General features: G+C 41.6%; 1 protein-coding gene across 2 annotated transcripts in view; it reads right to left on the bottom strand.

Moving 5' to 3' along the window:
* Positions 1 to 26,594, bottom strand: part of LYRM4 (LYR motif containing 4) — a 91,124-nt gene that overhangs the window by 58,761 nt on the left and 5,769 nt on the right. Inside the window, exon 3 of one of the 2 annotated variants that reach the window (XR_008597442.1) lies at positions 3,655 to 3,731. The exons of the other annotated variant lie outside the window; for it this stretch is intronic. The gene's annotated coding sequence lies outside the window, so the exon portion shown is untranslated. The remainder of the gene's footprint in view (positions 1 to 3,654; positions 3,732 to 26,594) is intronic. 2 annotated transcript variants of the gene reach the window in all.

Here is a 26,594-nt window from a genome sequence, read left to right as displayed (position 1 = left end):
AGAATGAGGGGTTGACAGTTGGAGCAAACTGGAGAGTTAGAGAGTCGGAGCCAGGCATCTGACCAGAGAGGGTCAGCCAGAGAATCCTCTGGGTGAGGAAGGAAGGGAAAAGTGTACCCTTACAGTAAAAACATCAAGTTTATGAAGCACTTTTAGTCCTTGTACTGAAGTGGGACTGGCAGCACTAAATTTTACTGAGACACAAGAGATTTGGGAACTTGTAGTAGACCAAGGAAGTGGGTAGAAAAGAGTCTCCCCTTCGGCCAAAGGAACAGGATTATAGCTTTGGTATAACTCCTGCCTAGCATAGGTGTAAACTACGGGGGGGCTGAGGGGCTTGAGGCCCCCCCGGATTTGGCCAGGAGGGGGGGCTGAGCCCCCCCGGGCAACTGGTGAACTACATGGGGGCTGAGGGGCTCAAGCCCCCTTGAATTTGGTCCGGGGGGCAAGCAATGACAAACTCATATGAGGGACTCAGTTATAATGGCATATGAAGCACAGGACTGTCCACTCCTCTTATTTATATTACAATTTCCACGATTCTTTGGGGCTTTGTTCCTGTTTTTTGCCCTTATGTATTTCTATGTTTATTAAGAATTTATTATTTTTAAAAGGAGTTGCAGTTTATATAAATAATTTACAAAGAAATGCTACAGAAGAATTAAGAGACTCTGACAGAAGATATATGATTTTGAAAATCAGGCTCCTGGAAGGCAAGATTTACACACTAGAAACAATATATGCAAGAGAAAATTTTTATGAAAATGTTTTCCAGTCCTTTTTCAATTTTCAAGCAGGTAATGATCTTTGGAGATATGAATGGGGTAACGGATCGAAAAAAATGATAGGTGAAAAAAACCAAAGGCAAACTTCCCCAAAATGTGTTTAATTATGTGGCAATGTTACAATTGGAAGATGCTTGGAGGATCAAAAATCTGAATACTGGAGACTATACTTTCTTTTCTGACAGATGCCAAACACATTCAAGGATTGATATATACTGGATATAAAAAACCCTATTATATGTTTACTGTATCATTTCTTTTTCTTTTGATGTAATTATAATTGTGCTATCATTTTTATTGTATTTTCTCTGTTCTGCTTATATTTATAAAAATAAAATTTTATATAAAAAAAGAATTTATACAATGCCTTAAAATGCCTATGGCTATGGCCAACACTGAGTAGCTTAGGCCTTAACCCTGGCTGGCTCCACCCACATTCAATGTAGTAACAGTCAGATTGCAAGGCCTCTGTTGGACATAATTGCAACATAATTGCTTGGCTCCAATTTACATTTTTAAAAAAATGGCCCACAGACTGGAAACGCTCAGTCTACATTGTAATTCCCCACAAAGGGGATGCCAAAGAGAGCAGCAGCAATTGAACTATCATGTTAATTTCCCATGCAAGCAAAGTGATGCTCAAAATTCTAAACCAAAAACTCTTACCATATATGGAACAAGAAATGCCAGGTTTCAAGATGGATTCAGAAGAGGCACCAGAGATCACATTGCAAATTTACGACGGCTAATGGAACATATCAGGGAATTTCAGAAGAACATCAGCTTGTATTTTATAGATTACAGCTAAGCTTCTGTCTGTATGGATCATGAAAAACTATGGAGACTGTTAAAAGAAACGGGGCTGCTATAACATCTGATTATTTTGATGTGCAACCTGTACTCGACAAGAGGTTATTGGAAGGACAGAACAGGAGGAAACAGAACGGTTTCCAGTTGGCAAAGGTGTCAGACAAGGATTCATATTATCTCCCTACCTGTTCAACCTCTATGCAGAGCACATCATAAAGAAAGATGGATTAGATCTAGAAGAAGGTGGAGTGAAAACTGGTGGAAGGAACATTAATAGTTTGAGATATGCAGAAGACACCACGTTACTGGCAGAAAATGGTGAAGACTTGAAACAACTACTGATGAAAGTTAAAGGAGAAAGCGTTAAAGCAGGATTACAATTGAATATCAAGAAGACAAAAGTAATGACTACTGAGGAATTACACAATTTTAAAGTTGAGAATGAGGAAATTGAAATTGTGCAAGTTTTTCTATTCCTTGGCTCAATCATCAACCAAAATGGAGACTACAATGAAGAAATCAGAAGAAGATTGAGACTTGGAAGAGCAGCTGTGAAGGAGCTAGAGAAGATCCCTAAAAATAAAGATATCTCTCTGGGAACCAACATCAAGATAATCCAAACAGTGATGCAGATCAGCCTTTGCCCTGTGTGCAGCCTGGAGAGAACATTGGCAAGGAATGTGCACTTAATTATGTGATTTTGTTAATAATGTGTTCTGAATGTCTGTGTTTTTAAGGTGGAGTTTTTAAGCAGTGTGCTAAGAATGCAAGGTATATACAATCCTAGGTAGTATAACTGTCAGTTTTCTTTGGGGTTGTGACTAGCACTGTTGTGAATTGCCTCAAAATGTGCTTGTACTCACTTAGTGGATATGAGTTTGAAATGAGAAAAAGGAGATTGCTACTACTCTGAACTCTGTACATTGCTCAGAAATCAGCAACTGTTTTGTATCCTGCCCTGGTTCAAACTTCAAACACACATTCACCAAGTGAAGGCATCTGCAATACCACAATTTAGTAAATTTCAGTACTAAGTCACCCTTATAATAAGGCAGAATCAAGACTCCTGTAAATGAACGTCCAGGAAAACAACAAATTTCCCCCTACAGGCTTTTCTGCGTTGACTTTCTTAGTGTCAAATATGTGACCATTAGTTTGTCCTAAAGTGACTATCCTAAAAACGAATTTCAAAAACAGGACACAGTGGGAGATTGCTGAGATAGCACTATAGCCACTGGCCAACTCCCACCTTTTCCTAGGTTTGGCCCAACCCAGGGGGATTGTTACGAGGGTCCTCATTGGTGCCTGGGTCCCCCTAAATTTGTGGGGAACCCCTCCGTAAATCCTCCATGGCCCCACCTCCATAGATGGTGGTAATGGAAGTCCCTCCCTATGATGTCATTGGCTCCTCCCTATGATGTCACTGGACCCCGGTTCTTTTAAGGACCGGATATAGCAGTGCCTCTGGCCCAGCCCCAGCCCCCCCCCCGGGAAAATGGAAAGTCTATGCCCTTGCTGCCTAGTATGTGAAAATGGTTTTGACTCAGTGGAGTGCTGAGGTCTGCAGTAAAAGGCAAGACATACTGAATGTGTGCATAAATTGGAGCATCTGACCTGTGAAAGGGTGTCAAACAAAGAAAGAACTTTATGTTAAAGAGTTCAAGTCTAATAACACCAACCTCTCTCATGTAAGTCAGCAGCCTCAGAAACGAAAGCATACTAAGTGTTATGTGCCTCATGCCAATGAAGTAATCTGCAAAAACCTATTACTTACTTCAACTTTTAAGTACCTGCCTACACTCCTACCTATCCAACCTACCTGTAAATAAACCTTCTGTTTCTTTTTAAAACTCCATAAGCCTCATGTGCCAGTTTCATCTCTAAGGGAAATGCAAATCCCTGATCTTCCCTCTACGTAAACTTGGCTGGGTAACTGCACAACCTATATATTTCTTAAGGGTAGGACAATAAAGAAAGTTGAAGCTGCAAACACAACCATGCTACTAAAGACTTCCCAGTCCAATAAACAGCTTCATAAGCTTTGGGAGGAAAAATTTACCTCAGAGTAAGGGAAGGTCAGCCCAAGGTTGAGTGAGCCAAGGGTCTGTGACAACTTCATTGGGACAAGATCTTACACTGCAAGAGGAAGGACAAAGCAGATACCTGCTCAAAGCAGCTAACAAAAAGAGAAATAAAGAAAATAGCACAAATATAAAATAATGCAACAATAAAACAATTCAAAAGAATTCATTAAAACTCATATAATGGCAGTAAAACTGTCTCAATCTGTGTACTAAAATCAGCAGTGAATTAAACTAACAGCATAAAAGAATCAAACATTAAAGAAACCCATAAGAGTATCAATAGACAGGAAAAGAACAGAACAAAACAAACTGACAAAAAAACATGGGATAAAATTTGAGTCAGAAGTCCGTACCAACAATCTACTCCCATAAGGGCCTGCCTGGCAACTTAGACAATCCATGGAGATCTTGCTCTGCGTGCCTCCACTCTCAGAGGTGAGGTGGGTGGTAATGAGAAACAGGGCCTTTTCCATAGCAGCTCCTCATTTAATAGAATACGCAGCCATCTGCCTGGCACCTAACTTTCCAAGTTAAACCAAGCCTGTTCAGGAATTTGATTGATTTAAGGCTGAGATCATTCCCCCCCCCCCTTATTTAAATCTGAGTTTACTAGGTCTTTCTTTTAGATTAAACATACTACTACTGAGTTGATAAAATTATAATTGTTTCATCCTTGGACTGTTTTATAGTTAGTCAGTCTGGGAACCTGATAGCTGAGGGACAGCATACAAGCTCCTTAAGTCAATAAATAAAATGAACTCATTTGTGTTTTTTCTTCCCCTCCAAGAATACGATAGGAGAACTCCTCTCAGACTCTTCTGATTATTTATTAAAATATTGTTACCCCACCTTTCTTTTTGGCTCAAGATGGCTTACAGTAATAGTTAAAACATTACAGGATTTTAACCAAGCACCAGACATCCCACACATACAGGTAAATATCTACAGGGCACACGACCAAGTGTATGGGTATAAACTTTGTATGTGCCAAGAGGACTCTGCAGAAAGCATAGCACAAACACAGGATTTCCTGCAGATTTTCATTGATATATATGAAAATCCAGAGATAGGGCCAGTGGGCACAATTCCATTTCCCAATATGTGCATATCTTGTGAGAGCTTTGAACAAATGAATTGGGCGTGTATGTTCCACCATATTTCAGATTCCTAAATAAGAGATTTAACTCTCCATCCAACACTAGAAAATAAATTCAGCAATTTTTACTGGAAATTATTCTTATCCTTTGATATTGAATAAATAAAAGTTTTAAAGGGATGTTTCATTTGTTTTTTTCTTTTATATATTATGAGATGATGAGATGACTGGCGGTTCTATTTTGGTAACAGTGGGCAAGTCTCAAGACTTGAGGGGTATACAGTGCAATCCTTAGAGGACTTACACTCTTTTAAGTATATTGAAGTCAATGGGCTTAGAAGTGCATACCTCTACTTAGGATAACCCTGACACTTATCATCTTAGGATCAAACTTAATGATATATCTGCTATGAATCGAGTCGGAGTTCCCTGACCTGACTTACAAACAGATGTGACATAATATGACAATTAGCAGCTGATTTTTGCCACTTTTGTTTTATATTGTGACTTCATGACTTGGGCTTCCGCTGATTTTATGAGGTGTAGCTCTGATGAGATGGGGAAAGGAGAAGGAGGGAGGGCTGCAGAGGAGACCTGAGACAGACTGATCATTGTCATGGTGGCCATGAAGTCCTAAGCTTGACCAAACAAGGCAGTCTCAGTGTATCTGGTAAAACCCCCAAGGACAATCATCAGGGTCCTCATATTTGGATTTGCGATCATTTCCATAAGCTCTGTCAGGGGTCCCACTGGCAAACAAGATGGACACCTGGTAAATGAGATGGACCAACAGGACCTCTAATCTGTCCCTGGTGCCCAACACAAGGTACATATAATTAAAATTGATCTCCTTTGGCACTGAGTATATGGTGACAGAGAAAGTCTCACAGAAAAGAAACTCTATCCACTCCCCACTCCCATCCTCCAGTTCAAGTCTGGTGAAGGACTTTATACCCACCTCAGCTGTGTCAAACTGACCACATCAGATCCATCCAGACAGGTCTACCTACTCCTTATGCAACTGGTCAGATATTATAGAGATCTTATTTTTTACAGACCTGGTATTGCATGGCACCAAGATCAAAGAGGAGCTACTTGACAGCCTTTCCATCCGCATTTTCCCAGATGGAATGGGACATTGCACATGGAGCAAGCATTGTCTCATCTCATTGCAAGCCTTGCTGCACCAATACTTCTCCCACTGTCATACTTTCCCATCCCATGTACCAGCTCGATCAAAGAGGAAACAACACACATACTGAAAGACTGCCAGTACCACGTCTCTTTCTCAAGCCCATAGGACTACTGCTTTGACAGACTTAACTGAGTTGCAATAGCAAACTTTTAAGCAAAGATCCTTTGGAGCAAAGAGGAAAATCAATTGGACTATGTTACAATTATAGACCTAATTTTGGAGCTGGCTAATCAGCAGACACCTTGGGAGTCATATCTACTGCACATACAATCAACTGTCCATTGGTTCTTCAATGCTAATCTACCACAGTGTGAGCTTTCACACACAAGAGTCTACTTGTCCAAATGCATGAGATGGACAGTGAAAACATTTTGTAATTGCAAACTGCTTCCTAATAGCAAGCAACACAACAGCAAGGAATAGACCTCCGCAGGATAATTCAATCAACACAATACAAAACAAAAAAACTGAGCATGAAATTAAGCACCTCTCCAATCCCAATTGACACTTATACTAGATCAGTAACCCAGTTTTGCTTTCTAACAGACATCAACATGTGGATCACTTTTGCACAGTTCTTCAGCAGCAGCCACAAGTGGGCCTGCTGCTTGTTATACTGCTTTGGGGTGAGGGGGGGAGTGGTTTGAGTCAGTCCCAACTGACATCAGCTAAGCTTGATTGCAGATAAGCTGTTTTCCATCTGGAGGGCAGCAGCTGCTTTCTGACTTTTAAAGATAGTCTTTCAACACTTTTGAGAACAAAAATGTGCATTGCCAAACACCAGAAATAACAGATTAAGGCATCCTTCAGCCACTCTGTAACTTGAAGTGAGGAAGGTTCACATATGCAGGGCTACAGCATCAAGTGGGGACTGGCATAGAGTGTGAATGAGTCAGCAATAACAACAAGATGAGCAGCTAAAATCATTTATGTATTAAGTTTTTGTCTTCCAAGGAGCTCAGAGCAGTTATATATTGTTCTCCCTTCCATTTTATTTTTACTACAAACTTATGAGATAGGTTAGGCTGAAAGAGAGTGCCTAGCCCAAGGTCACCCAGCAAGTATCAGGGGTTTTTTTCAGGGGGAACGAGGGGAAACGGAGTTCCGGAACCTCTTGAAAATGGTCACATGGCTGGTGGCCCCGCCCCCTGATCTCCAGACAGAGGGGAGTTTAGATTGACCTCCGTGCCGGCAATCTAAACTTCCCTCTGTCTGGAAATCAGGGGGCGGGGCCACCAGCCACGTGACCATTTTCTCAGAGGGCAACCCACTGAGTTCCACTACCTCTTTTCCCAGAAAAAAAGCCCTGGCAAGTATCATAACAGAGTTGGTATAGAACTAGGGCCTCTCTTTATGTCTGTGTATTACAAAAACAAAAGTTAACATTTCTCTCATAATATATTTAATTCAAATATTACAATGGAGGAGACATCACACCTGTACAAGACTTCATTTTCCTTGAATTTTAAATAAACCATTTATACTCTCCCCTCCTAGCTGAAAATAATGATTTCTAAATATATATAGCTCTTCCTGCCCCCTACACAAAGTTTTGTAAAAATGTCATTTTTTTACAATGAATGTTTGTTTACTTCATCAGCAGTCTTAAGAACCACCTTAGCTTGATCTTAATCACAGCAATAATAGAAGACATAGATATTAATGCCTGAAGTGTCGTCAAACTAATCACTGCTCAGGTTTTTTTTACTCTTCCCTTAAATGTGTTGCTGCTTATTGTTTGGCCTTCCAATTTGCAGTCATAAACTGGGAAAACTGCCAACAAGATCAATACAGACATGGTGATATATTTCAGGTCATGTAGCCCTGCCTTCCATACAGCAAGTTCTTCAATTTTTTTAATTATTAAAAAAAAACAGAGAAATGTATATGGTAAAGGATAACAGATCCAGAATCCATATTAATTGAAAGGAATTGAACCTGTCAGAGAGAAGCAAAAGAAACGTAAGTTGGCCCTTAGGGTCTTTGCACATGCAAGACAGAACAAAATGAGCAAGTCAAGTATCATTAATAATCATGAGATTTAAAGTGCTTCACAGTGAGTTTGAATCGATTTGATTTAAGTTGGACTTGGGGTATGATTGAGATGAAACAAGGCATGCTCAAAATTGCAAACCTGTAAAGAGTCACTTGTGCATAATTCATGCTGGCATGCAGTTAGACCTAGTCAGCTTTACCACTCAATCTCAACCAATTCCAATCCTGCGTGAGGCTCCTCCTTCACTGGCGCCCTCTCCTGACGGCCTGCCATCCTACCAGCTCTCCAGGCAGATGTCCTCTGGCCTCAGACAGGCAAGGAAGAGGGTTGCACCACCTTGTTCCTTCCCCTGCCCTGGGAGTAACAGCATGCCCCAGCTGCATCTCCCTGCAAAATCCTCCTGGCCTTCACAGGAACCTGAAAGGCCTCCCCTTGCCCCACCTCCCTGGCTCTGCTCCCAATCTCCACCCAGTCTCCCTGACTGGCCCTGCTCCCAGCCTATCTGACAGGAGGGCTGGGTAGACTCTGCCATCTCCTGGTCCCACCCCATCCCCACCTAGGGTGGGGCATTTGGTCTGCTTTCTGCCTGACTTGCCCCTGCTGCTTCTGAACCCTCCCTAGTGGCTCCCCTGGTATCTTGGGGCCAGGGCCTGCCCGACTTGTCCTGATGGCAATCTCCTGAGGGCCTGGATGAGGTGGAGCTGTCTGGGCAACTGTAGGAGAAGGGTGAGTCTGCTGAGTGGCTGCAGGCTTTTCCCCAGAGTTGTGCCTGGGTGTCGGCTGCGATTGGCCTAAGGGAGGCCTGGGGGCCTGTAGAGGCTCCTGCAGCTGAGGTACTGCCAGAGGCTGTACTGCAGGACCTGAAGATGGTATCTGCTGCTGCAGGGCTGGTGGGATGGGCGGACAGAAGCACAGCATTGCCGGACATCCTTATTGCAGCCCCCATCCTACTTGGCTTTTGTCCATGGAAGTCTGATGATCCCTATTAAAACCTTTTTGGTAGCCAAAGATGACTCCTTCCTCCTTTTTCCACCTGCCGAAAAGGTGGCTGAATCCAATCCATGCAGCCTAGGTTTACAACTGCTCATCATTTCTCAGCCAAAAAGTCTATTGTAGATAATTGACAATCCAGAGCAACTATGTTCTGTATCCGTGTTCAGTGCTACCATAAATCTGTATTGCATCTCTCCATCATCTCCACCAGCAGCACATAGGAATCAGTGCAATTCTCTATTTCAGTTTACGTGTACAAAAAACATGTTGAAATGAAATGTCAAATGAAATAAATATCTTAACAAGAACAACCCTGAGGTTCTTGTTCATTTCTCTCTATACTACCATTAAGCCTCCATTTTGGTTTGCCTATTCTGTCCTCTTCCGTACTGAGGATGTGGGACCATTTTCTGTGCTCTACTCACAAGGGGCTAAAAAGCTGGGTTTCCAGTGACTTGTACCTCAAAGAATTGAGAGCCAGGAGAGGGAGTAAGACCGCCTCTAATTTCTTCACAATAAGGGCAATGATAGATTCAGAGAGATATTGAGTCATGCTTGGTAGTTAGCTACCAAACCATTAATCAATGCCTCTCAGCCATTAATTAGGCCAGTTAGCTACAAAAGAATCCTGCTGTAGTAGCATTTTGCTTTAGAAAAAACTAAGCCCACATTGCACTTCCACTGAAGGGTTCTCTGTTTAGATTGATTTAATTTGTGCTATTGAATGTCCCACCTCAAATCCCAGATAAGTGAGGTAACTAAGTCTTGGCTTTCAGGCACACATTCTCCCCATCTGGATACCTCTTTGCCATTCCTTATTTGGAAATGTTCCCAGGACTCTGGACCTTCCTCCTCCTTTCAGTCAATCAGGACGTTTACTTGTTAGCTCACCTTGACCACTCCTCAGTTTTCCAAAAAAAAAGAAAAAAAGAAAAAAAAGCATCTTCTGTTTTTAACGAGACCTATAGTCGGAGTCAGAATCTGTCCCCAAAGCTTGCTTCAGTTAGATGCTGCCTGGAAAGTTGGACCCCTGAAATGCTTATCTACCTGGAAAGGTGTCTTTAGCCCTGATTCACTTTTTTTGCTTTGCCTCTTTGTTCATGGTACTATGCAGATGCTTGGTATACTGGGTTCCTTTATGTGGGCATTTTACTGATTGCTTATTATTACAGTACTGCCTGAATTTCCTGTCTTTCTAAGCCAACAGCTTATACTATTCTCCTCAATAAACTTTAAATTTTGTTTTTCACTTCATTTCTGTTTCCAGACTCTCAGTATTCCTTCCAAGCTTTTAGAGGAGCTGTCACATATGCCTCCTGCATATCTGCCATGAATGTGTATGGGTTCTGCCTCTGGCTTCTGAGAGTGTTGGAAGTTCTTTATTGCCAGTGGGTTATATTACAGATGTTACAAATGTTTACTTTCTCTTTCTCGCTCTGTGGGGCAAGGACAGCCAGCCGAAGCTGGCTCATAGGATGCTCCTTCTGAGAACCAAAGATAAGTTCATCTTTCTCACTGTCTGCTCTAAAACAATGTCTCACTACACACACACCCCTTTAACGGTCCTCTTTCTCTTGGCGGGAAGATTCCCTATAACTAACATTGCTAGCCCCATACACATCACTTCTGCCAATCTCAACTGTCGATGTACCTTGTACTGAACGGATCTCTAATAAAGTTACTTCAACTGGAACACTTGTGTGTTAACTGTGGAGAACTTGGGGACCTAACTGCCAGGGGCTGACAGGAGCTTTGTCACTTTGGTAGCAAATCTGTACAGCCAGCTACTGCATATGTCCAGAATGGGGACATTCATTTAAGCCAGGTATAAAAACCTAAGCCAGTAAGTCCTTTAAAAATAGCAGTGAGAGGTGGTGAAAGAAAGGTATTTTCCCTTATGTTCAGGGAGTCCATTTCCTCCTAGCCAACATACCAGTATGGACAAAGGCCAGTCCCTAGCCCCTCAATTAGATAGGTTGGTCTTATGAGGTAAATCAACTGATATACTGCTCTAGCATGTTGAAAAAACATGGAGCACAAGATGTCAAGAATGAATCAAAATGGCCCACACAGCTATTCTTAAGCCCATGCCCTGGTAGGTTACAACCCAGTCTCCTATTATACAGTAATCTGGATATGTGGGACGAGATTATGGGGATCCTAAAGTGACATCAGCTAAAATGCTTAGGATAACATTGGGGCAAAAACTAAGGGGGTTATATATCCTGCTAGAACCTGACAATTAGAGTGGAAGACTCTTTTTGCAAAAATATACGGAACGATTTTGCCCAGAGGAGGATTTGTTGGAAAATGCAAGGAAGTGACTGTTAAACTAAGTAGCATCTCCACAGATCTTATCCATAAATTCAAAGAAATTAGAGCTCTGCTGTCTAGAGGCACTAATGAATAATTATTAGCATGCTTACAGTCAAAGTATTCTTGATTAGAGATATTATACCATTTATTTAAAAACACAGATGCTGGTCTAAAAAAATGAGAGAGAAATCTGATCTCAAGTTATTCTATTACAGGTTTTCTTTCTGCTTTTTTATTCCCTGTGGTGGAAAAGGACGTAAAGGAGCACTACTGTGAGGGGAGGGGAGGGGGAAACTCCACTTTAAATGAAAAGGAAAATGGCATAAAGGGTGACAGCATTTTTGACATCAGGAGGACTGAGGCGGCAAGGGGTGGAGAAAGAAGGGGAGCGTGCAATAAGGAGGGCTGGCTGGTGAGAGAAACAAAAGCACAGTCGCTGGCAATTCTGTGTGCTGGTATTACCAGCCTGCAGAGAGCAATTACAATAGCACAGACAGCGCTTGCTTTATTGTGACCTTATTGAATTAACTTTGAGGGCAGGAGGGAAAAAGCCCCGTGATTCAGCAGGGAATTTATTAGAAAATTTTAATGCCAACTTAAATTTGATCCAAAGGCCTCGATATTAAAGGTCATTTCCATTAATATACTGTTAGAAACCCTTGGATCCCTTTGCTCCTATGTTCTTCCCTTCCCCTTGTTTTCTTTTATATATATATATATAAAAAATAGGTCAAAACTCTTGCTTCAGGCTCTTTGGCATTTTTATTGGAGAACTTCAGTTATCACCATCTCTATTTGAAGGCATTCGCTGGGTAACTAGACAGCCTCACATTTCACAGCTTCTAAATCATTTATTTTAAAGACACACACACACACACACAGTGCTGATCTTTAAATGGATCTCAAATGTTATGCAAAACAGCCACTATCCCCATGTTCCACAGAGGAAGCAATAATTAATGTGGTTAATTCTGAAACACCTAGAGAAATCTGTAACACTGTAGCTTCTAAAAATTTCTCTGCAAAATTTAGACAGTCAAACATCTCCACATCATATGTGTCAAACTTCTTCCAACATTAATACATTTGCAAGTACATTCTAATCCTCTTTTAAACGTTCTGTTGGAATATACAACATGAAGTGTATAAACGAAAGTCAGCTCCTACAGGGGGCCGCAAAGGAGTATATCTAAAGATACAGGTGCTATCCTTCTTTCATATCTGCTAAATGCTGCTTCCATTTTTTTGTCCCCAGAATGCAACTGCCATACTGACAACCTTCTCTCTCTCCTTTTACTGTCAGCCATGCAGAAGATTAATCTTCTCTCTCTCTATCCAGTAACCAGGGCTTTTTTTCAGCAGGAACGCGGTGGAACGGAGTTCCGGAACCTCTTGAAAATGGTCACATGGCTGGTGGCCCCACCCCCTGATCTCCAGACAGAGGGGAGTTTAGATTGCCCTACGCGCCGCTAGCACGGAGGGCAATCTAAACTCCCCTCTGTCTGGAGATCAGGGGCGGGGGCCACCAGCCATGTGACCATTTTCTTCGAGGGCAACCCATTGAGTTCCACCACCTCTTTTTCTAGAAAAAAAGCCCTGCCAGTAACTATCCAGTAATATAACTTCCTAAATAAATGCCTCTCTGTTCTCTGGACACACCTTCCAGCATGGTTTCCTATGAGCAAAAACCTCATCTGCCAACATAATCTATGTGGTATTCATTGAACAATAATTTTCATGGAATTTAATATGATTATCTTATCAATGTCTCACTACAACAAGCCGGACTCACAAACGTATACACGTGTGCACCCTCAAGCAAATGTGGATCAAAAACATTGCTTATCTACTCTGAACATTTTAAATGGGAAATGTATGAATACATGTTTCAAATCATATTCTGATATAAACAGTTGTATAATTTGTGATTAGATCTAGAATAGGATGACTGTTTCCCCTATTCAACATCTAAACTATTTCTTTAAAACTTTAAATATTTAAGACTGTAACATCAAGAATTCTAATACCACAAGATTTTGGGGGGGGGGATGACGCAGTTCTGTCAATTTATCATTTAAAAAAATGCAATGCTCCATGCTTGTCTTTAAAAGATTTCCATTTTAATAAATGGTAGTCTGCCTCTCAACACCATAATTTTTTTTCTTCATGTTTGTCACTAGTGAATACTTATTGATGGCTATTACTCTCTATCTGCTTCTGTTAGCATTCCTTTGGGATGTTAATCAATCTTGTGCTTTTTTAAATTGACATCAATAATGTGTTTACATTTGTCAATACTTCTTAATTGTCAAGTTATAACAGTAGAACTTCAACAATAAATCTTGTCAACAGATAACTTCCACTACTAGAATTTTAAGTGTTTCTTCCGCTGGATGATGTGATATATTGATAATTGCTTCTGAGTGAATTGCAGGTGGAAAAACAATGGACTTTCTTCTCTTTTTAGAGTTATCGATGGTATATGCTGCATGTGCACCCTTAGGTCAAAGCACAGATTTGGTAAATAGTTAAGCTGCAGCACAACTAGCTGAACATATTCCCTTGGTTCATAAGGTGGCAGACTGCAGTATTCTGCATTGGGGAATGGCTCCAAGTTATCTTCAAGGGCACTCCTGGACAAAGTATATTGCAGTAGTCAGAGAGACTACAAAGGGCATGGATGAGAATAGTGTCATCTTTCTTTTCTAAGAAAGGAAGGAGCCTCCTTCTAAGATGTAAGGGATAGGATCTCTTGGCTACTGTTGCCACTGATAGCTCTCAGTGCAACACTGGATCCATGAGCAGGACCAGGCAGTTGAGTGTGCCCCTAAAGGAATCACAGCAACCCTGCAAACCAACCACTGTTCAATTTCTTCTATTTGGCGTAGCTTCTATACACTGGTTTGAGCACTGACAACAGCTTCCAAATGGTTACCTGACTTTCATTAGCACATTGCTAACACTCACCTTCAAAGTTTGGGAAAACTTCACCTAGTAAGAGCTATCAGCTCTCTTAAGCAGATTTTAGCAGACTGACAGCTGCCATTCAGAATGGAATTGCATAATGAATATTACTGGCCAAAAAAGGACTCTGAAGCATTTCCCTCTATAACTTTTTTGCAAGACTTTAAGATTTAAATGGGATCAGTGTCATTTTCGAAGAGTCAGTTAATGCCAGGCCTACTTGGGAGCTAGTCTTGTCTTCAACAGAGCGACATCCTTTTAAGTCTATGGATTTCAATAGGCTTGAAAGGATGTTAACATTATTTAAGTTATCACTAACAGTTATCATCTTAGGTGAACCAGTCACAATAAGAGGCAAATAACTACCACTGGCATCCTAAGCAAAGGCCCACCCTTCTAAATCCATTGAAGTCAATGGGCTTAGAAGGGTGTCACTGAGAGTTACGTGCCTTGTATTGTGACTAGTTCACCTCAAGGCCAAACTAGACAATATGTCTACCATGAGTTGGCTCAGGGTTCTTGAAGTGATCCAAAGAGAAACAGGTTTGGGGTTCTGTGTTGTGCTGCCAAGCCAAAGCATGCCAGTGTGCATGTGGGAACATTAGTTCTCTGATGTCATATATGGGCAATCAATCCCAACGTTCCGCCTATCTCCAGGTCTCTGAGTCAATCCTGTCCTACAGACTGCTCAGTCAATCAGAGCCCCTGGAATTTCACTGGTTGGGAGGGGGATGAGCCACCTCAGTTTAAAAAGGGAGGATTATTTTCCTTTGGATAGGTATTTTGGTGGCTGGGCTTAGTCAGGCTTTTTATTTCGGGTTTTTCACAATTAGGATTTGGGGGTCAGGTCAAGATAGGAAACTTGTTTAAGAAGTAAACAAGCATTTTGTTAAGGGGCCATCCAAAATCTAGTTTTTCTGGTATTGTTTCTACAGCCAGGTTCTTTGAAAGTTTATGGCCCAATACTTGAGTAAAAGCCTGTCAGCTGTGGAAAAGAGCGGATAATTGTACCTTAAATGTTGAGGAGCCCTGTCAGAAGGAAAAGTTCTAATTTCTGCCCTCAGCATCTGTGTTTACTGAGGCTCAAGCTGGTAGCACCCAGTGGCAAAAAAGTATGCTTTTTTGCCACTGGGTGCTACCAGCTTGAGGAGCGGAGTGTGGAGTCAGGGGAGCGGAGTGTGGAGTCAGTTATACATTTGTTCCTAGTACTATTCCGCTGTAACTGGTTCTTTAGCTTATTTTCTGAAAATAAATCTTTGTTAGTTGTTCTGTTCCAACTGTGTGTTGTCTGTCCAGTTAAACTAGCAGTAGGAAAGGGGGAGGGGGTTTCTAAGCACCTCACTATCAAGTACCACATAATTAGGATCACAAGTAAAAGCTTTTTAGGGAATACAAAGCTACATGCTACCATCCAATTAATACAATTTTGCAACTCCCCCTTTTATTGATATTGTGGTGGCTGGGGTTAAAATAGAAGGAAAAGAGAGGCCAGAATGTGGCGTAATAGGACAGAATTCAGTCCAGGGAGGCTTTATCTCAGAAGTCTCCTCTACAGCCCTCCCTCCTTCTCCTTTCCCCATCACATCAGAGCTACACTTCAAATAAAATCAGTGACAGCCCAAGTCGTGAAGTCACAATATAAAACAAAAGTGGCGACAATCAGCTGCTAATCATCATATTATGTCACATCTGTTTGTAAGTCAGGTCAGGAAACTCCAACTCAATTCACAGCAGATATACCATTAAGTTTGGTCCTAAGATGATAAGTGTCAGGGTTATCCTAAGTAGAGGTATGCACTTCTAAGCCCATTGACTTCAATATACTTAGAAGAGTGTAACTCCTCTAAGGATTGCACTGTATACCCCTCAAGTCTTGAGACTTGCCCACTGTTACCAAAAAAGCCAGTCGTCTCACCATCTCATAATACATAAAGGAAAAAAAACAAATGAGACATCCCTTTAAAACTTTTATTTATTCAATATCAGAGGATAAGAATAATTTCCAGTAAAAATTGCTGAATTTATTTTCTAGTGTTGGGTGGAGAGTTAAATCTCTTATTTAAGAATCTGAAATATGGTGAACACAGACGTCCAATTCATTTGTTCAAAGCACTCACAAGTTATGCAAATATTGGGAAATGGGATCGTGCCCACTGGCCCTATCCATGGATATCCATATATATCAATGAAAATCTGCAGAAAATCCTGCGTACGTGCTATGCTTTCGGCAGAGTCCTCATGGCACATACAAAGTTTACACGCATACACCTGGTCATGTGCCCTGTAGATATTCACTTGTATGTGTGGGATGTCTGGTGCTTGGTTAAAATCCTGCACCCTTTGGCATTAGTAGAGTTCTTCAGTTTGAAGGGCTGAATTATAGCTGTTTTATTATTGAAAAGAATAAGCAGGAGTTAAAAGGAAAAGCAATTTAGATAAACTCACTGGAGCAAGCAGTGGATTCATTTGCCATTGTTAACACATTGTTTCTAACAACGCTGGCACAAAAATCTTCACAACGCTAGGGTGGCTAAGGATGGTAAATGCACCTTTGAATGTGAAGGCTCTTCCCTGTCAAGCTGCGTTGTTGGGCTTGGCTTCCCTAATTGCTGTTATATAATGAAACAAGGTTACATAATATTGCAAGTCACAAAAAAGGAGAAATAAATTGCATGTTTGCCCGTAATGTTAGATTAATAATATAACAGCAGCAGATCTTTCTGCTACTGGCAGAGTTTGGAATCTCCATTTCACCTCAACGTTTTGGAACAGATTTTTAGAAGTGTGATGTAGACTTCCATAAGGAAGGATGAACAAGTACTTTTGAAGACACAAGTGTGCCTCCAGCATTTCCCCAGACAAATGCCCTGTGTCTGCCCCTTTAAATCATACAGGGTTGGATCCTAGGGACCATGAACAGAATGGAGTTCACAGAGTGTGTAGCACACCCTTCTATTGCAATCTCCTCCACTGAGTTAATGAGTAGATTGGAACATCTCTTATCTGAGCCTAGGCATTCATATTTCAGGGAGGGGAAAAGGTACCAGAACTGGGACTGTGGCAGGCAGAGGGAGATAATAGTGATGAAAGTAGCATAGGCCAGATAAGGAGAAAGAAGGAATACAAAAATTAAGGTCCACTCCTTTTTCTGGTCTGCTTATCCTTCACATAATTTTCCCAGGGCTAGCAAAAACGAGTAATTTCACAGAAGTTTCAGTAAGCCCATCCACCATATGATACACATGACCTCCTCAGGCCATGGCAGTTGCGCCTGGAAGTCAGCATGGGCTTATGAAAAATCACAGCAGCTACAAACAGAGATGGGATGGTGAGAACCAAGTTACTACAAATCACTGTCGCCTACCGCAACAAATACCAGCCTATCGGAATGGACATGGCTTCCTTTTGTCATGCACATGTTGAATCTAGGATGCATTTGCAGATAGATGCAAGGGCAGGTGTCAGCAATTTCAGGGTGCAAGTTACTTTTCATGTTTGCTTTCCTCCGTTTGTTGGTATCCTTCCATCTGGTCAGCTCTTGGATTACTGTTCATATCTGACTATTCCTTGGTATAGGCGTGCCATTATGTTGGCACACCTAAATGCCTTACCATCTAGAGTTTTGCAAGGAAGGTATTGTAGGACACCATACTCTGACAGATATGTGACTGTGATATATGTAGTGCGGACACTTTATATCACCTGACTTTTGAATGCAGCTATTTTTCTGAGGAGAGGAATCTTAATTTTTCCTTTGCTCCAAAATGTAGATCATATGGAGACATTACCTCTTCTATTAGAAGATAATAGTAGGCCTATCACTCTTTCAATTGCAAAATTTTATGTGCTTGTGATTGATTTCCGCAACCGTTTAAATGTAGTCTAGTTTTTATATTTTAGTAATCTGCTTAAAACTAGTAAGTTAAGAAGCAGTAGGAGGGAGGGAGAGTGTTAATTTTCCTTGTCACAAAATCTGAGTACTGCTTATCCAGAAAATATAATATGCATGTTTAACACTATCACTTTTCCCTTTAAACGGAACCAAAATATTTTTTCATCCTTACATTAGACCTCTGATTTGTCTCCCCTCCTTTTCTTTGGGTACAAAGGACTTTTCACCAGCAAACGAGTAGACATACATTATAGTACTTTTAATCTGGAGGTCTCTGATGAACTGTTAAAGTGGTGGTTTTATAGGACAGGTGCCACAGATGGCACAGGTAGTGGAGAACTGTGGAATATCTGGTCACACTCAGGTGTGCTTGTGGGACTGGCTACGGCAAAGAGTTAGACCTATAATAACTGACTTGTCTATCTTGTGCTGGGCTCAGTAAATTCAATGCAATCAAAAACACAGAGAGCTAAATATGTTCTGTAGAGCATGTAGCTAGGGACTACTTTGCTATTGATCTGTGGCAAATTTGGCTTTACTTGCCTAACACTGCCATATTTAGAACTGAGAAGGAATTTTTCCTAAGATGACAATAGATTATTACAGTGCTCTCAGGGAGGACTGGCATCCCCCCCCCAACAATTTGCCTCTGAAATTCAAAAGGCCAGCTTTGCATAACAGCCAATAAAGCATGCACTCCAGGCAAAGAAATCCTTAAGCACGTGCACTGGGTCACTAGCTTCATTGGCACAATACATGACCAACCTTCTTTAAGTATCTGCTTAGCCTGAAAAAAAATTAAAAACATTCTCTTGTTAAAGCAATGCAATTATCATATGCATAACATGCTAATTAAGACTCCTCTCACATTTTACAAGAAATTCCTTTTCCAAAGCTTCATTCTCTCTCTCACATACACACAGCAAAACCAAGACCAAAAGATTCATAGAAGACCTTAGATGACATTATACTACATCGTTCTGTTCTCTTGGATAACTTGAAGGCAAAGAAAGCATTGCCCAAAGAAACTCAATGCACATATATACTTGCATGTTAGAAGTGAACAGAGTCACTTGTCACTCTGCAGAAGTATCTTCTCCCTAAAGCACAATTTTCTCATTTGGATTACTTAAAATGAAACAGAAAAGCCACAGTACGCTTCAGAGCTTTTATTTTTTTCTCAAGGGTACTTCAAAAATGTGACTTTGAACATTTCGAATAGGTGCTGCACCCTTCAAATCACCTGGGAAATCCAGAATAATTCCTTTTTAAATGGGCAGCTAGAAGACTAATTCTTGTGAGATTCAACCAAGGGCTTGTTTCCTCAAAAGAGCTCTTCTTAGGATGACAACTATGGATTCAAAAACTTCTTTCAAGCACACATGCACAAGAGAGAGTTTTCCATCAAAAGTTCAAACTCTGTGCTTACACTTTACATCACGGCAGACTATATCCAAGATTTCATCAGCAACAAAGCACAGGGGCTATGTTTTGAACTGTGCAAAGGCCAACAACGTTAGCTCCTCCCCCATGGCTCACTTCCGTGTAAGTCATGGCAAGCCAAAGGGCTCTTTAACCTGCTCCTCCATAGTATGAACAGCAAGAGGCCCTGTCACAAATTGCTGCATTACATCTAAGGGCCCACCTCCCTGAACAAGACGCAGGATTGCATAGTGGCTAGAGTGATAGACTAGGATCTGGGCAACACAGATTTAATTCCCCATTTGGCCATGGAAGCTTGTTGGGTGATTTTGGACTAGTCACATCATCTCAGCCTAAACTACCTCACAGGCTTGTTTGGGGGATAAAATGGAGGAGAGGAGAAAGATGTAAGCTACTGAGGGTCCCCACTGGGGGAAAAGATAAGAGTATAAATAAAGTAAAAAAAACAACAGGGGTCAGCCAGAGGTTCTTTTCAGGATTAGTGGCTTACAGCCCCACTTCCTGAGTAGCAGTTCAGGCAGAAGAAAATGAATAGAGAAGAGAAGCTCTAAAAGAGACACTCTGCTCGGAGCCCAACAGGACGCTCTTGAGCACCCGCTAAGGGGCAAGAGTTATAGGGTGTTTGGCTCCTAGCCTGGGGCTTACAGCCCAGGCCCTGAGTAAACCAGCCCAGTGAATCAGGACCTGCCCACAATGTGCTTGCTTTCTCTTTCCTGTTTGCTTTAGTTATAATGTATAAATCAGGTGTTTTGGAAATTTTTTTAAGTTACTTTGGGCTGCGGGAGTGGGACAGAAAAAAATGCAAAGAAATGCTCTAATAAAGAGACTGAGGTCCACAACCAATACTTGCATATCTTTTAAAACTACTGTACTTATGGTGGGGGCTGAATACCTTTAAAGTCAGATGCTTGTTGGGAAGTGAGAGATCTTGAAAGACATTGTACTCCCCACTTTCGATGGAGTGCATCTGGCCCTTGCAGACTCAGTTAAGAGCTTAGGGTTTATACTGGATCCAGCGCTACTACTAGAAAAAAAAGTTAAAGCAGCTGCAAAAAATGCTTTCTATAATCTCACTCTAGCCTGGAAGATGGGTTCTTATCGTGACACAGCTGACCTGGCCACCTGGATCCATGCTATGGTAACATCAAAGCCATAATGCATTATACATTGGTCTCCCATCTAAGTTAACTAGGAGGCTCCAATGCTGCAGCTTGACTGTTAGCAGGAGCGAGCAGGAGCATGAACATTCCTCCCATCTAAAGTCACTCCATTGGCTACCTGTCAGTTACCGTGCTCAATTCAAGGTATTGGTTATTACATACAAAGCTCTTCATGGCCTTGGCCCAACATACCTATGGGACCGCCTCCTTCCCTATAAACCCTCCAAGGCAGCTTCACTCATCTGAAAAGGGTCTCTTGCAGGTGCCAGCCTGCACACGGGTGAAATCAACAGCAGCCCGTACACAGGCTTTCTTTGTGGTAGCCCCTACCCTGTGGAATGGTCTGCCTGAGGAGGTCAGAAGAGCCCCCACGCTCCTGGCTTTCTGCAAACAATACAAAACCAAATTATTCAAAAAGGCTTTTTACTCAGACAGGAGGGCGGTATTGTAGGGAGGGGTCTCAGATGTTTTGCTAATGAGTTAGGGACCATAGACTTCACCATTACATTGCCTTACATATTGTCTGTTGCTTTAAATATGTACTCCTATATACTACTTGTCCTTCATGTTGTCTAATGTCAGTCCTAGAAATGATTATGTTCTGTTTCAGCAATTCTTCAACCTTGTATTGGATCCTTGCTGGTGCTTATGGGGGAGTTAGGTGGTCTATACACAAGAAGGATACCTAATCTATCTTTAATTCCCAGAGACAGGAACATGCAGTCAATACCAGCTATAGCTTGTACTGGAAATGTACGGAAGTTGAAGGACTCACGAAGAATAATAGCAACCCTTCCTCCTCGGCTACTATAGCAAGGTTGGTGTAGGACCACATAGCCAGGAGGAGTTAGTTGGGACAGACACTCCTTGTCATTTTCCTGCAGTCATGTCTCTGTTAGGGAAGCCACATCATTTTTCTCTTCCTGCAACAGCCCTGCAATGCAGCCGATTTTGTTCCTAACAGATCTGGTATTGCATAGGATTAGTGTAGCAGGGGGAGTGGAAGTGGCCCCATTGTCAGCAGGTGGAATACTAGAGAGGCTGGATAAGCAGCGAGTATTACTGCTCAATGCTGGGCGCCTTTCATGAGTCCTGCTCCCATATCTACCAGCTCCCAACTGCACTGGAATAGTAAATTTGCCTGACATTTTCTACCAAGCAAATGAGTAGTATGTAAGAAGCTCAGGATTGTACCCTGCAACCACATATTAGACTATCAAACAGTCTTCATATATTTACAAAAGCAGTGTTGATCGGTTGTTGCAATTGTCTCAGAAGCAATTTCTTCTTATCCTCTCTTGTCCTCCAACTCATTTAGCTCATGGCTTGCACCTCTCTGCCCAGTGCCCCCTTGAAATAGCTCTCCTAGCATGCAGTTCCTGTGTGCAGAGAGGAGAAAGCAGGGTGGAGCTAGGCCTGTAGGCAAATGGCCTACAGCTGCAGATCAAAGGACTGTCCTGCAGGCAGCCAACTAGCTCTCAGAGAGGTCTCCTCGTGAGCAAAGCATCCCTGTGTCCCTTCAGCAATGTTTTCTCATAAGCAAGCAATCCTCTCTGCCCATCATTTACTGAGCTCAGTTCAAGGTATTATCTATTACATACAAAGTTCTTCACGGCTTTGGTCCGGCATACCTACAGGACCATCTCCCTCCCTATATTCCTCCACGGCAGCTTTGCTCATCTGAACAGGGTCTCCTGCAGGTGCCAGGCTGCACACAGGTGAAGTCAGCAGCAGCCCATACAAGGGCTTTCTCTGTGGTGGCCCCTATCCTGTGGAATGACCTGCCTGAGGAAGTCAGAAGAGCCCCCAGTTTCCTGGCTTTTCATAAACAATGCAAAACCGAACTATTCAAAAAGGCTTTTTACTCAAATGGGAGGGCTGTATTGTAGGAATGGGGTTTCAGATGCTTCAGTAATGAATTGGGCATCATAGACTTCATCACTTCTTTTGCCTTATATATTATCTGCTGCTTTAAATATGTACTCCTATGTACAACCAGCACTCCATGTGTCTAATGTTAGTCTTAGAACTGGCTTTAATGTTGCTAGAAAGACATGCTGTCCCTGTTTGATACAAAAAACAGAACTTCAAACCGGAGTATTTTTTTAAAAAGCATCAGTCTAGTGCCTCAAGTCCAGTGTGAAACTCCATCAGCCGTGCTTGGTCTCACGTTGCTGCCGTGTCAGTGCCCAGTTCCAAAACAGGTTGAAAGGCCTTTGTAAACACTGCAGGATATGCACTCCATGTGTCTAATGTTAGTCTTAGAACTGATTATGTTTGGCTCCAGTATTTTTTCTACTCTGTCTTTGATCCTTGCTAATGCTATGTCTTTTAAGCTTGTATCTGTTTACCTTATGGTACTGTATTGAAATATACTTGATACTGATTGTATTAACCTCATACTGTGTAATCTGCCTGGAGTCTCAACGAGAAAGGCAGACTATAAATGATGTAAATAAAATAAATAAATAAATAAATAAATAAATAAATAAATAAATAAAATAAATGTCCTTGACACTGTATGGAAATGCCTGCCGTTGTCCTTGCTATTGATTGTACCAGGGGTCATTTCGTAGAAAAAGAGCTGCAGGAACTCATTAGCATAACTCATTAGCATATGCTACGCCCTTTGACCAGGCCGAAATGGCCGGGATTTGGCTGCTGCCAGAGGGGGGAGTGTTTCCCCCACCTGGCAGTGGCCCAATCAGGGCCGTTTTGGCCCCAATCCAGGCCAAAAGGGGCCCAAAATGGGTCAAAATGGCCATTTTGGGCACGTTTTGGCCTGGATCAGGCCCAAAATGGCCCAGATCGGGTCGGTGCCAGGCAGGGAGGGGTTTCTCACCAGGCACCAACCCAACCCTGGTGGTTTTGGCCCTGATCCCAGACCAAACGGGCCCAAAATGGCCAAAAATGGCCATTTGGGCCCGTTTGGCCCTGGATCACGGCTGAAGCAGGCCGGACCAAGTCAGTGCTATGCAGGGGAGAGTTCCCCCACCCAGCACCGACCCGATCCTGGCCGTTCCGGCCCCAATCCCAGTGGGAAAGGGGGCCAAAATGGCCAAAAATGGTACTCCTGTGGGAATAGCTGGATATATTTGGCTGCCATACACTTAATCGGGCCATTAGCAACAACTCTCCAAGATCTTTCTTGTCCTGCTTTCTTATATGCCAGGGACTGAACAAGAGACCTGATTCACACAAGAGCATGTGGTGAACTATGGCTGTTCTTGATGCTACATACCACAGAGGACCCTCAAAGGGAGACACCTGTGGCCCAGTTCTCATGGTTCCAACTCTCAGGCTTCCTCCTCTTTCCCTTGTAGATGCCAATTCCCTCCCTTCTGCACCAGTCCATAGCTTGCTGTTACATCCAAATTGCTAGTTCCCCAAACCAGAATTAGAAACCATACACTGATAAGGGATGAGAGGACAGAAACTGAAGTGAGTGGGAGAATAAGGGAGCCCATGAACCCAAGGTTTGGAAGCAACAGCCAAACCAGGCCACTGCCTTTTGCATTCTTCCCATGTTTCAGACAATGCCCATAAATGGGCCATAAACGGCTGCTGGCTCCTGAGGTACCAGCAGCATTACTCTGACACAGATGTAGAAAGCCCCCAAGTATTTTTGAGCTCTATCTATGCCTTTGTCTGACAGAGGACTGATGTCTCTATTTATTCTCCCATGCTTGTTGATCATCATATTCACTGTTTGATTATATGCACTAAGAGGACATGATCCTCCTCACAGAAAGATCTAGGATGCCATCAGCTTAGGAGTTTCTACAATGGTCTCTGGACTTCTGTGATATTTGGGTGGGCTTCAAATAGCAATGCACTTTATCTGTTCCTCTGGCTTGAGTAGCAATGGCCTGCATCCAAACACCTCAGTCACAAAGTACCATGACTCCAGATGTGACATCAGTTACTTGAATCTGTCTTAAACTGAGTCACACCATTGGCCGTTGAACCCAGAAGTTTGAACTGGCAGAAATTCTTCAGGATATCAAGCAGAAGTCTTTCCAAGCCTAATTACCTAAGATACCAGAAAGTGAACCTGGCATGTAATCCTTGAGGGGTCTACTGGTCAATCATTGTACACCTGTCATAACTGATAGCAGCACTTACTCCCAAGTAATATGTGATTACAATAAAGATGTAAATCAAACTTTTTTCTAAGCTCTCGAGTAGAGCACATGAAACACCATTTAGAAAGAAAAATTCCCCTGCTCCTTCAGTCATTCTAAATTAAAAACCAATAACCTGCAAAAACACATAAAGCTGCCAGTAGACATGAATGCTCTTCTGTACTTTTTTGCTTTGAAAAGCTACTTTTGTCAAAATTCAGCCAAATCCTGTGAATGACATGAACAAAATGACAGTAATCTGTCACAATTTCACAATTTCCCCCTCGCCTGATTCAAGTAGTTATTTACGAAGCACAGGAGCCAACGGTCACTTTGATGACTAAACCATAAATTAGCATGTAAAGCGAATATAAATTTGATTTCACAGAAGCAACAAATTGCCAAGCATCTGGGATATTATTTAATTTCTATCGACGTGCCATGAAAAAAAGTCAGCAAAAGGAGATGCGCTACATCTTAATAAATCTCCAAACTGCAGAACACATCTAATATTTGATTTGCTCCATTGACTTGGTTTTAACACAGTGTACTGAATGCATGTCTTAAATTTAACACTGCAGAAAGCTCCAGTTTATGACAACTCTTTATTATTTGAATTATTCTGTTATAAACAAATTGAATGTGAACATTAACCTGAAAAAATGTGAATAATCCTAATATTTCTCATTCCAAAGACATAATTATATGCAAAAAATAGGACAAAATCAATATGGGTTTAAATATCACAGAAAACTCTGTTTTTATCTCTGTTAATAAATGTACTTTAAAACTGTGAGAGCCAACTCACAGACCTGCTCATTAGCAATCTTTTTCTTTAAAAGGAAGCATAAGTTATATGTTAGTTATATAAAGAGTGTTTTATACAATGAAGAAACATCTTAGCATTTAAGGCACCCTCCACAACCAGAAAATCCATTCTCCAAGCTCATTTTCATTTATCAAAGTAAACCTAGTTCTGAAAACAAAATCTACTGCACACCACCTGCTATTATTTTCCACTCAAGAACATATTTGACATAATATACACGCATACATTCATTGTACTTTGATTGTGATGTTATGAATTTTGTTAGCCATATTGAATCTTTTTCTGGAAAAAGGGGGCATGGAAATCCTAATGATATCACAGACCACATGTACGAGATACCTATGATACCTTGTAATCATGTTCTACATGGTGATCCTACTGGAATGGATGTGATATTTGAGGATTGGGATAGAGAGACAATAAAAGCACAATCCTAAACAGAGTTGCATCCTTCTAAGCCCATGGACTCCAAAGAATTTAGAAGGCTGTAACTCTCCTTAAGACTGCACTGCAAATCACACTTTCTTCCATGGTAAGGCCATGGCTCAGTGATACAGCATTTGCATTACATGCACAATGTCCCACAGTTTCAATTTCTGGCATCTCTAGTTTAAAAAGAGATGAGAAAGATCTCCTCTACAAGATACCCTGGAGAGTCTTTGCTTTTGTATATATAGACACATTATAATGTTTGTACACTATTGTCCACAAAGGATGCAGGGCCATAGCTCCGTGGCACATCACATGCTTTAAATGCAGAAGGTCCCAGGGTCCGTTCTTGCCACTCCAGTTCAAAAATCTCAGGTACTGGAAAAGGCCCTTCTCTACCTAAAACCATGGACAGTCACCATCACTCCAAGTATACAATACTGTGCTACTATAACTAACTGTTATTTCTGCATTGTTA

This window comes from Eublepharis macularius, chromosome 7 (genome assembly GCF_028583425.1).
Source record: "Eublepharis macularius isolate TG4126 chromosome 7, MPM_Emac_v1.0, whole genome shotgun sequence".
Lineage (NCBI taxonomy): Eukaryota > Metazoa > Chordata > Lepidosauria > Squamata > Eublepharidae > Eublepharis > Eublepharis macularius.
The sequence above is the reverse complement of the archived record's forward strand: the minus strand, read 5'-3'. Positions and strand labels throughout refer to the sequence as shown.